The 13576-nt window shown below is 32.5% G+C and overlaps 2 protein-coding genes across 4 annotated transcripts in view; one reads left to right on the forward strand and one right to left on the reverse strand.

Moving 5' to 3' along the window:
• Positions 1–13576, forward strand: part of LOC143239617 (uncharacterized) — a 138957-nt gene that overhangs the window by 111339 nt on the left and 14042 nt on the right. The gene's annotated exons all lie outside the window — the stretch shown is intronic.
• Positions 1–13576, reverse strand: part of LOC143239616 (uncharacterized) — a 111953-nt gene that overhangs the window by 18662 nt on the left and 79715 nt on the right. The window lies entirely within an intron of this gene.

The following is a 13576-nucleotide window of genomic DNA, read 5'->3' on the forward strand; positions in this document are numbered from 1 at the left end:
TTGGACTTGTAAAAGAATGATATATTTTGGTTTGAGGAAATAAGTTAGCAAACTAGATAAAAAAAAACTGGGTGAGAAAGAAAACAGAGGTTTGTCATAAGTGATATTCAGTCAAACCAGATAAATGTAACAAAAAAGATTATCTCAGTGTTAGGACCATTAACAGTATTAAAGTTTTGGATGTTGTTGGTTGTGAAGATGTTGGTGGTTTACAAAATGAGTTGGATGAATAAATACCAAATAATTTTTAACTATAATGGATAAATCTCTGAAACTATTTTCACCTAAAAAGAGAAGAGCTTGATGGAATACAGTTAGGGTGGTTAAGATTGTTAAGGGAATTAATAGTGTTGATATATTATTCTTACTTAATGAAGAGAATGGTAGAACTAAAAGACACAAGTGTAAATTTTCTGTATCAGTCATATTCAACTGAGTTGAATTTATTTTTTTAACAGGATGGTTTTGGAATGGATCACCTTTAGATGTGGTGGATGCAGTTAATTTAAGTGAGTTAAGGGAAGTGTTAATAAATGTAAGCGGTATGGACTGGCTCTGAGTGTCTTTTTTAAATTCTATTTTTAATTTATGTATATGAATATGTATGTATTTGGTAAGACATTTATTCAGTTACCTGGTGATTCGGAATATTCCAATATAATTCGAAAGCAATTCCTTCAGTTTCCCAGTGAGTTGGAAATCCTCATGTATTTAACAAGTAACGCTTTCAGTTATCCAGCGATTTAGAGTATTCTTGTATATTTGGCAAATAACAATTTCAGTCAAACATTGATTTGAAAGAGCCTCAGGTATTTGGCATATAATTCTTTCAGTTACCTATTGATTTAGAATATCCTCACATATTTGGCAACTAACTCTTATTGTTCCGAATATCTACAAGTAACTGACAGATAAATCATTTATTTATCGATCGTTTAGGGACATGTGCTTGGTATTTGTGATTGAGAATATCCTTATGTACTGGAAAGTAACTCGTCCAATTATTCAGCGATTCCTACTTAATACACTTACATATTTGAAAGTAATTCGTTCGTTTACTTAATGACTTAGATATTTATATACAAATAACTCATTGATTTACTCAGTGTTTCAGAACATCTCCGGTTATTTTCTAAGTAATTCATTCAGTTACGTAGCGACTTACAAAGAACAAAAACTATTGAACATCTGTTTACAGAGAAGTAGCTATGCCAAAGTGTGCTTGTGTTTATTGTATATCTGTTTACAAAAAAGTATTTATGTTAAAATGAGCTTGTGTTTATTGAATATCTGTTTACGTAGAAGTATTTATGTCAAAGTGTAATTGTGTTTATCGTATATTTGTTTACGGAGAAGTATTTATGTCAAAGTGTGTTTGTATTTATGATAAAAAGTGTTATATTCAACTTTAAACGGTTGTGTGCATTTTTGGCACACAATGATTACAATATTTTGCTCACTCAAGAAGTGCTAGAGTAACAATCATTGTTTCATTTAACAAACGTAAGACAAAAATAAACATACAAATATTAAAATAACAACGGAAAATTAATGAAATGTTATGATTATTATTATTAATGTTAGTGTTTGTGTGATTAAAAATTATTAACTGATTATTGTCATTACGTAAAAGAATCATTATTTCCAATACATTTAAAGAGAAAACAAGTTCGCAAATAATTTGCGTATGTTTGTATGAGAGGGTACTATTCGTTGTATGTTAAAAGCAGAGAATTTTCTGTTACTTCACAATTTATTTACTACGTTCATCTCCAGGTAGAGTTTCAAATGCTATAACGTGGCAGTCTTGTGTAACGCAAATCGTATATTTACCTTCACCATAGAAGATGGACTGAAGTTATGTTTTCACCCGTGAGTGTGAGTGTGTTTGTTAGTTTGTCAGCGAAGTTTCTCCAAAACGACTGAATGGATTTAAACTAAGATTGGTATGCATTAGAACTACGGCACCCAATGATTAAAATATTTTGCTCACTCAAGAAGTGTTAGAGTGACAATCATTGTTTCATTTATCAAACTGTGTTTGTGTTTATGGAAAAAAATGCTATATTCAACTTTAAAAGGTTGTGCGCATTTATTGTTTGCATATCCTACAAACTGTTAGAAGTGGTTAGCTTTAGGAGGGTCAATGTCACGAAAATTCAAACAATCTCTGTCTGATAATATGAGGGCCAATTTTTCACACTATATTTGCTGTATAACTCAGTCAAAAAAAGTCAGATTTTGATGAAACATGGTGGAAATATGTAGAATATTATTCTACCAAAAACGGTTTGTCTCTTGTTTCCGTATTCTTTTTCAGAGAACGATATGATTAATGCTGCTTGGCGAAGATATGCGCTCTAATGAATGCCACTTTGAAATATTTTGTAATGTTTTTTGAATGTGTATATAGAAAACCTTGTCATATACGTCATACAGACATCTTCCGCGATGTTGTTTTCCTCAATACATAGACAAAAGAATGCACTCACTTACATATGTATAAGTATATCAATAGATTGTGTTAATGTACATTATGTTCCTACAGAAACGTTGATCCACCTGAGCATCAAAATTAAGAATGTGAATACGTGAATAAATTGTAGGAAGATCTATATATATTCAGAGTTAGTCCTTTCTCTGATATGTAGAGTAAAGTTTACCATCTTACCTATAATGTTCTATATCTATTCAGAGTTAGTCCTTTCTCTGATATGTAGAGTAAAGTTTACCATCTTACCTATACTGTTCTATATCTATTCTGAGTTAGTTCTTTCTCTGATATGTAGAGTAAAGTTTACCATCTTACCTATACTGTTCTATATCTATTCTGAGTTAGTTCTTTCTCTGATATGTAGAGTGATGTTTACCATCTTACCTACACTGTTCTATATCTATTTTCAGTTAGTTCTTTCTCTGATATGTAGAGTAAAGTTTACCATCTTACCTATACTGTTCTATATCTATTCTGAGTTAGTCCTTTCTCTGATATGTAGAGTAAAGTTTACCATCTTACCTATACTGTTCTATATCTATTCTGAGTTAGTTCTTTCTCTGATATGTAGAGTAAAGTTTACCATCTTACCTATACTGTTCTATATCTATTCTGAGTTAGTTCTTTCTCTGATATGTAGAGTAAAGTTTACCATCTTACCTATACTATTCTATATCTATTCTGAGTTAGTTCTTTCTCTGATATGTAAAGTAAAGTTTACCATCTTACCTATACTGTTCTATATCTATTCTGAGTTAGTTCTTTCTCTGATATGTAGAGTGATGTTTACTATCTTACCTACACTGTTCTATATCTATTTTCAGTTAGTTCTTTCTCTGATATGTAGAGTAAAGTTTACCATCTTACCTATACTGTTCTATATCTATTTTCAGTTAGTTCTTTCTCTGATATGTAGAGTAAAGTTTACCATCTTACCTATACTGTTCTATATCTATTTTCAGTTAGTTCTTTCTCTGATATGTGGAGTAAAGTTTACCATCTTACCTATACTGTTCTATATCTATTTTGAGTTAGTTCTTTCTCTGATATGTGGAGTAAAGTTTACCATCTTACCTATACTGTTCTATAACTATTCTGAGTTAGTTCTTTCTCTGATATGTAGAGTAAAGTTTACCATCTTACCTATACTGTTCTATATCTATTCTGAGTTAGTTCTTTCTCTGATATGTAGAGTAAAGTTTACCATCTTACCTATACTGTTCTATATCTATTCTGAGTTAGTTCTTTCTCTGATATGTAGAGTAAAGTTTACCATCTTACCTATACTGTTCTATATCTATTCTGAGTTAGTTCTTTCTCTGATATGTAGAGTGATGTTTACCATCTTACCTACACTGTTCTATATCTATTTTCAGTTAGTTCTTTCTCTGATATGTAGAGTAAAGTTTACCATCCTACCTATACTGTTCTATATCTATTTTGAGTTAGTTCTTTCTCTGATATGTAGAGTAAAGTTTACCATCTTACCTATACTGTTCTATATCTATTTTGAGTTAGTTCTTTCTCTGATATGTGGAGTAAAGTTTACCATCTTACCTATACTGTTCTATATCTATTCTGAGTTAGTTCTTTCTCTGATATGTAGAGTGAGGTTTACTATCTTACCTATACTGTTCTATATCTATTCTGAGTTAGTCATTTCTTTGATATGTAGATTGTGGTTTACCATCTTACCTATACTGTTTATTCCTTACTTGCGTAGATGTAGCTCTGATCTCTTTTTTATTAAAAATATATTTAGATATCTATATACGTACATACTTTTACATACACATGTATACAAAGAAAAATATCGTAGACGAAGGGAAGTACATTGTATTTAAGTTGTTTTGTTTCCTATCTATACGTAGCGCTTATCTGAGATAACAAAACGAGTCAGTTAACTTGTGAACATGATTTCCAGTTCCTAAGTCAAGGTACGTTTTTATATACTCGCCACTGAAAACCAGGAACATTTTCAAATAGATACAAATTGTTATTCACATAACCTGTATTGTTAGTGTAAGATCCTATACGTAATAAACACAGAAGTTCATATTATATATGTGAGAGCCGACACATTGTTAAAGGAAATCACTCAAAAACGTGGGAAAATCATTTTACATGCTTAATGAATAAACGTTACATTGCTTCGAAAACGTAACAAACTGAGAAACGTGACTTCACTTCATATGTCTGCTATAGTAGCAGACTAAAGCGAATTTGCACGCCAGATTGTAAATCTCAGTCGCTACCAAACACGCTTCAGGCGGCGAGTGTTGGTGATTAGTTGTATGAAGATGTAATGAAAAAAAACAAGCCGTAACTGATCTGAAGTATTATCCACTGTCGTCACGCTTTTGATAAAAAATATTTAAACATATTTTATTTGTTATACCACGACTTTTGCGTATAGCCTGAAATACGGTACGTGAATAGCCTTCGGTGATATATAGTACAACTTTATCTGTATGCGTTGTAATTCTTAAGATACTACGTGATTGACATCCATAATCAAACTAAGCTATCAGTAATAATGTCTGATAAAAATGCAATGTTACTGATGATTTGTGTTTACTATATCAAAAAGGTAATTTAGGATGTTGTTATTCTTTGTTATATTTCTTTACGTGCACCAAACAATAAAAAAACTACAAATTTGAGACCGTTTATTTAATTTGTTTGTTTTGGAATTTCGCACAAAGCTACTCGAGGGCTATCTGTGCTAGCCGTCCCTAATTTAGAAGTGTAAGACTAGAGGGAAGGCAGCTAGTCATCATCACCCACCGCCAACTCTTGGGCTACTCTTTTACCAACGAATAGTGGGATTGGCCGTCCCATTATAACGCCCCCACGGCTGGGAGGGCGAGCATGTTTGGCGCGACGGGGATGCGAACCCGCGACCCTCAGATTACGAGTCGCACACCTTAACGCGCTTGGCCATGCCGGGCCATTTGAGACCTCGGCTTGTCTTTCAAAGTTTTTAATTCCGATACGTTAATTTAGAAAATAAAATTATGGATCGTTTAAAAACTTACTCGCTCGGTTAACTTCTACTTTATGAACAAGACTTGATATATTTTAAAGTTTTATTACAAACAATTATTCGATGGGACATTAACTAATTTTAAAGTAGTGCCAATATTTGTTTTTAATATTTATATTTTAGCGAATTTCTAAAATCAGTGTAGAGATACGCATACCGCACGTCTATACTTCTCCACTTTTGGCGCCCTCATGAGATCACTATGTATTAAATATTTATAATACAATAAATGTGCCCCAAGAATGTGTCAGAAATTTAGTGCTTCGAATTTCAGCATTCTCGGCTGGAGTTTTTTCGGTTTTATAAAATGTTAATACTTATAGTGAATGATTTCTCACATTTAAGCACTTACACTCTAATGAATGATTTCTTATATTTAAGTACTTACACTCTGAACACATTACCAGCCCCTTAAAAGTTTTCTTTGTTTTTGGTCCGTTGGTTTGCTGTATTTTCCCAAGACAACTCGAGAACTATATGCGCTAGCTGTCCCTAATTTGGAAGTGATAGAGAGAAGACAGCTAGTCATCACCACCCACAGCTGATATCCAGAGATACTCTTGATGTTCTAAGAACACGTAGGTCAAAAAATCTTGATAAAAACAAAACAGAAACCCTATAACCCCGAGCGCTTTCGAAAGGTGGACCTTTCACTTCCAATTTGCCCCTGAAGAAGAGAGATCCACCTTTCGAAAGCGTTCGGGTTATAGAGTTTCTATTTCACCCTGGGATACTCTTTCATCGATGAATATAGGATTGACCATTACATTATAACGCCCCACGGCTGAAAGGGTGAACATGTTCGATTATGCTCGATGATGAAATTTAAACTCGTGACCGACAGTTTGCACACCGACCGTCCTAATCACCAAATCATACCAGGCTTTTATTTTTGATAATTTGTCACAATGAAGCTTTTAGAAGGCAGTTATTGGTGGAAATTCAAAAGATGTGAACAATTCCAGCTGCCATTCTTACTCCCTTCTTAATGCACGTCCTTAAATCTAATATTATCAAGTTGTTGGGGTTTTAGTTGGTGGCTAATGGTTTTCAAGTAAGAATCCCTAAACTTGTACTTCTAAGAGTACAATGTAATATTTAGGATGATTTTTGTTTGTTATATTATAAAAGATAATTTAGAATGCAGTTATTATTGTTATGAATCCCTTTGACAAAACTTCGGTCATTATGCTAGGAGCTACCACAACGAAGATATTCTTTAGAACTAAGTACTACCTGCTTAAATACAGATTTGTCCTTTGATACGTTTTCACAAAATAATCCGAAATTAGTATGACAAAACTCTTGGTTTACTTTAAAACAAGATAATAAAAAATGTGTTAAATCAAATATTTATGTTGCATTTTTTTATTTTAAGCACTTTCAAATTTACTCTAACAAATGAATGTAATTGTGTGCATCGTTCGTGTTTGTAGGAAGGGAGATAAAATTTCCATCATATATTGGGTTTCAGGCACTTCCATGAAAATGATAACTTACGGAGGCATTAAGTCCGTTGCTTGCTGAATTTACAACGCTAAGATCAGAGGTTCGTTCCCCTGGGTGGAGACAGCAGATATCCCGATGTGGCTTTGTTATAAAAAAACAAACAAACACAAATCCAAATAGGTGAGATGACGTAGTAGTACAAAAAACGCCCTCGTACGGTGTAAGTACTTTGGGATAGAAACAAAAATATCACATCGTGAAAGTTCATAAATACTCTTAATATTTGGTGTTGTTCAGTAGAGATTTTATTAAGTAAATATTAAAAGTTTGGACAAAAATGTAGAATGAAGTATAGTAACAGAAAAGTTCAACACAACTGTTTGAAGATAATTTTCGAGTCTTGGGTATAGATTTGAAGCGTACCCTTTAGTGGGAAAGAAGGTGCTTCATATAAACTTGTAAGTAATAATACGTTTTGATAGAAAAGTGAAATGTGAGTTCTGTAAAACATACGTATAAAGTATGATGGAACGTTTAGGCGGCTTTATAAAGAAATATAAATGAGGATTTTCATGGGAAAAATATATGGTTTGATGAAGAAAGGTTAATATGACTTTCATGTGCGGATCATATATAGTCAAGGGGATAAGCATCGAAAACAGTCTAAATTGTGAAGAAAGCAAGAATTCTAGCATATATGTAAATTTTATATGGATTCTCATATAAATGCAAGACTCATCGCAGATTATGCCCTAGCCAGCCACTATTTTGGATTCCAATATGGCCGCCATCGAAAACCAGCATCACGCAAACTATGAGCTTCAAATGCACATATATATGCCATCTAAATATCTAAATTTTGGCATACTGTAGATTTTGATATAGAAAATCAGGTAAGAGCAAAATACACTGCAGATTTGTCCCAAACGGCTGCTACCCTTGATTCCATTATGGTCACCATTAAAATCTAGTATAATTATGTGAACTTTGATGTTCATAGAAATGAGGCCTACTCAGTTTTTTGATACCCTACTTCCTCTGCAGCAAGTGGTTTAGCTGAATTCACTGCTCATACGTGCAGTTTAGAAAAGCAAAACAAACAGTATATAAAGTAGACCTCACAAAGTGGTAGAATTTAAATACTTTATTTTGTTTTAATGTACATTTATTTACTCATCACTAATAAGCTAATATACTTCCGGTATTTGTTTAAAATGTGACATCCCACTTCCGGTATTTGTTTAAAATGTGACATTCCGCCACAATTAATTATCAGTTATTCAGCAAATTAACTGGTTATTCATTTATTTGTGAATTTAAATTTCTCACCGAAACGCGCATTTCAGTAAAATAACTAATCAAAGAATATATTAGACTTTTACGTTATATTTTCTTTACAAATATTCACCTTTTGGTAACGAAAAGAAATTCGCAAATAAATAAAAATTGTATATTATTTTGGCGCCATATAATCAAAGTATATCTTCATATGTTACGTTTTTCTTAGTTAGGGCGAATGATGCTATTTGGCTCTCATCACATATTTTCACTATCATCACAAGATGATATGTTTAGAATTAAGTCTTACATATCACCATATTCTACTTATCACACATATTTATTATCACACATTTATCATAAAAAGGACTACCTGCAAAAAGGAAGCTTTCTAATTATTGTATAACGATAAAAAAGTGTTTTGATATTTTATAAAACCATTTTAATTGCCGGAACCAAATGATTTTTCTCATCATTGTTACTAGGTCAAATGAACTGCCGCAAAAAAACCAAAAAAACTGTCTGAGAAATATGAAAAAAAAGTATTTTGTTATCCCAATTTTTATAATTAGTGAGTTTCAGCTATGTGTTAGTGGCTTATTAAGAAGTTCGTTGTGAACCTTGACTGAAATCAGTTACTAATGCTTATAATATTTTATGACCGAAGTTTAATATCACGTGAGAACTGTGGATCAGAATAGTTTACTTTTGGTACAGGCTGTTCTTCAAGAGTAAAATCACTTATGATTGTTATGAATATTGTTGATAAATTACAAGACACTGTTGTAAATACTGTTGATAAATTACTAAACACTGTTGTAAATATTGTTGATAGGTTACAAATCACTGTTGTGAATATTGTTGATAAATTACAAAACACTGTTGTAAATATTGTTAATAAATTAAAAGACACTGTTGTAAATATTGTTGATAAATTACTAAACACTGTTGTGAATATTGTGTATGAATACAAAACATTGTTGTGAATATTGTTGATAAATTACAAAATACTGTTGTAAATATTGTTGATAAATTAAAAGACACTGTTGTAATTATTGTTGATAAATTAAAAGACACTGTTGTAAATATTTCTGATGAATTACTAAACACTGTTGTGAATATTGTGTATGAATACAAAACATTGTTGTGAATATTGTTGATAAATTACAAAATACTGTTGTAAATATTGTTGATAAATTAAAAGACACTGTTGTAATTATTGTTGATAAATTAAAAGACACTGTTGTAAATATTGTTGATGAATTACTAAACACTGTTGTGAATATTGTGTATGAATTACAAAATATAGTACCAATATCATCCTGTAAAGTTCTGCTTCTTTTCTAAAGCTGTCTCTATTTTATGCTTCAGATTTTTCTGTACTCTTATATGTAATTTGTTATTCTTGTTTGTAATTTATAATATTGTATTGTAGTGTCATATCTACGTTCAGAAATCTGTGGTGTTTGGACCTCTTTTATTATTGAAGATCATTGTTCAAGTAACCTATCTGTTAATTTTGACAAATAACTTCTTTAATGTTTGCATCTTTGATAATTTCAGATCAGAGAGAACCTTAGCGTTGCTTTTTTTCACATATCTTCACTTTACTAATTTTAATATGGATATAAAACATTATATACAACTATGTGTCTTGAACCGGGTTTGTTGGCCACTTATACGGCGGGATTCTACATGTGTTGTAAATAATTTTTCATGATTATTATACATATCTTACTTGATAAAAATCAGACGATTCTACTTGCCAGTGATCAATTATATTCCAAATGAGTTAGATGAATAAAGCCAAATAATTTTATTTGATTCTCTCGTAATAATTACACCAGGTTGCCACCAGGTGATTCAGAAATCAACTGTCAGAGCCAGATCTAAGGTTTGAGACGTGACGCCATTTAACACGCTCTGTACTTTCAGCTATAGTTATAAAAGATATTTAATTCTGCTACTTAGTTTAAAAAGCTTTGAGCGATACGTACCGCAGGTTGGCTGCCCTTTCACTGGTCAGTAGCTCAGTATTAAAGTCAATTATACCTGTTCCTTAGGTAGTCCTTTATTTTACATGATATAGTATATAAAACAGCGCTACTAATAAACACATGCACACTTCTAATATATAACAATAAATAGCGATCATACTGCTGTGAACGGTTGTGAGATCGTTTAAAATATTGACACAAGAACACTGATAGTTCCACTTAGGGGACAATCTAATAAGTATTTTACTTAATCCGGATTTCCCGTATTCTGCAATAACAAGATCTGGCCAACAACAAGGGGGAAGTACAGCCTGCATTTTAAGTTTTAAGGCTTTTAATGAAACTTAAACCAAAAGTCCCCTGTATCATTGACGTAATTACGTTTATAAAAAAGACAAACAACAAACTATCAACTGGATATGTATTTGCATCTGGTTATAAACGAGTTATTCTGGCATTTATTCACGTATCATACCTGTAGCAGTGGTGTAGTATCCTAGCCATTTTCCAAGGTAATTTACATAATTCTATACTTATATAATTTTCTATGAAAAACAGCAAGTTTCGTAACAAAGAGAGAAAAATAATTTATTGTATTGGAATATTATCAAAATATTTTCCATTACGCTAATTGTAAATTATATGCAAAAAAAAATATCAAAGAAGACTATCACGGTGAAGAGTAATCAGAAACACAAGAGCTAAAACGTCCCAATAACAACAACAACAAATCAATACTCATTACATGACTGATCAGATTTCTAGGGTTAAAGAAAACACCATGTGGAGTATCCGCTACGTTAATAGCCAGATTTCTAGGGTTAAAGAGAGTATTATAGAACAAGTAAAAAAAAAAAAAAAAGGATGAAGTAGTGACGACATTGTTAAATTTAAAAATAACCTGAGAATAAACACACAAAACCATAAACAAATCCCTACATAAGCAGCCATATCTTTAAATATATATATACAATTAAATATTGAATCCCTTTTACTTGCAGCAACTCAGATTTAAATAACGCATGTAAAATAAATAATGCTACAAATTCTTACAATGGCTAACTTCCGTAAGATTGGAACAATGATTCAGTGACTACTTATGCAGAGATTTGTGTATGGTTTTCAGATTCATCACCACCTTGTTTCTCTACGGTTTTCAGTATTCATCACCACCTTGTTTCTCTACGGCTTTCAGTATTCATCGCTACCTTGTTTCTCTACGGTTTTCAGTATTCATTGCTACCTTGTTTCTCTACGGTTTTCAGTATTCATCACCACCTTGTTTCTTTACGGTTTTCAGTATTCATTGCTACCTTGTTTCTCTACGGTTTTCAGTATTCATCGCTACCTTGTTTCTCTACGGTTTTCAGTATTCATTGCTACCTTGTTTCTCTACGGCTTTCAGTATTCATCGCTACCTTGTAGTATTCATTGCTACCTTGTTTCTCTACGGTTTCAGTATTCATCACCACCTTGTTTCTTTACGGTTTTCAGTATTCATTGCTACCTTGTTTCTCTACGGTTTTCAGTATTCATCGCTACCTTGTTTCTCTACGGTTTTCAGTATTCATCACCACCTTGTTTCTTTACGGTTTTCAGTATTCATTGCTACCTTGTTTCTCTACGGTTTTCAGTATTCATCGCTACCTTGTTTCTCTACGGTTTTCAGTATTCATCACCACCTTGTTTCTCTACGGTTTTCAGTATTCATTGCTACCTTGTTTCTCCACCTTTTGACATTGCCATTCTTTCATCACCCTTGTTTTTAAACTTGTACACCATCTTTCTTTAAACAATACCAATGATATTTTATGATGAATGGCAGTCGCTATGAAGGCAACAGTTTTAATCTGGCGTGATGAGTTTTCATGATCGACAGTATGTGCTGAAATCAGTAAAACTGTTTCTGTAAATCATCACAACTTCAAACATTTGTGAGCTAGTTCTTCTGACGTCAGAATCAGAATATTCAGCAGAATATTTGGCTATTACTCGCCGGTTCTTTAGTAAAGGCGTTAATAGCTTTTGAATAGGTATTGAAACCTAAATAAAAGTCTTTTACGTTTTTATGAGAGATATTTGACACTACGATGAGCAATACATGATATGGCTCGGCTCTTTTTTTTTACAGCCCATTCCTACATACTAAGCACTACCGTGCTTAGCAATACATGTTAAATAAACAACGTGATTTCTAGGGTTAAATAAAGCACAGTGCAGAATATCCATTACGTAAATAACCGGTGTTCTAGGGTTAAAATAAAATATTACGTAAAATATCTGTGAAATGTATAACCTGATTTCAAGGGTTAAAGAAAACGCTATGAATGATACCAGTTAAATGAATAACCTGACATCAAAAGTTAAATAAATCAGTATATACAATATCGATAAGTTAATGACTGGATCTTCAGAATGAGAGAAAGTACCATGTACAACACTAAAGAGGGAAACAGTGTAATTTGTAACATAAACAAGAGGGCCCGGCATGGCCAGGTAGTTAGGGCACTCGGCTCGCAATCCGAGGGTCGTGGGTTCGAATCCCCGTCACACCAAACATGTTGCCCTTCCAACCGAGGGGGCGTCATAATATGACGGTCAATCCCACTATTCGTTGGTAAAAGAGTAGCCTAAGAGTTGGCGGTGGGTGGTGATGACTAGCTGCTTTCCTCTAGTCTTAAACTGCTAAATTAGGGACGGCTAGCGCAGATAGCCCTCCTATATAGCTTTGCGCGAAATTCAAAACAAACCAAACATAATCAAGGTTTGTGAAATTTTGATTTGTGACATAAACATAGATACCTCTTGTGAAATGTGAAGATTATATCATAACATGAATAGACACTTTCTTTCATACTTACGTGTATTGAGTGGGTATGTGGATTTGAAGAGAAACCTTTTAAATATAGTAATGTTAAAATACCGCAGTTGTGATTAAAGATACATAACGTTTGGTTTCAAATGACTAAACATCCATTCTTCACACATGATGTTAAAAAACACGTAAGTTGAAGATGAAATAAATATCCTATAACTCGAGCGCTTTGGAAAAGTGGACCTTTCTTCTTCAGAGGCAAACTATTATGATTTTAACACTTATCGTTTACATGATATCGAAGGATTAGGGTTCAGAAAGATAAATCAAAACATAATAACGACATATAAAATATTCTTATCTTAAACATAGCAAGGCATAGTCTACAGGATTAAATTAAGACAGAAATTTTTGGGGCTGCAGTCTAGGACCTCAGATTTTAAGGAACTCTAAATATATATATTAATATAATTAAGAATGCAATATTTATTATAAAT

The sequence above is a fragment of the Tachypleus tridentatus genome, chromosome 13 (assembly GCF_004210375.1).
Source record: "Tachypleus tridentatus isolate NWPU-2018 chromosome 13, ASM421037v1, whole genome shotgun sequence".
Classification (NCBI taxonomy): Eukaryota; Metazoa; Arthropoda; class Merostomata; order Xiphosura; family Limulidae; genus Tachypleus; species Tachypleus tridentatus.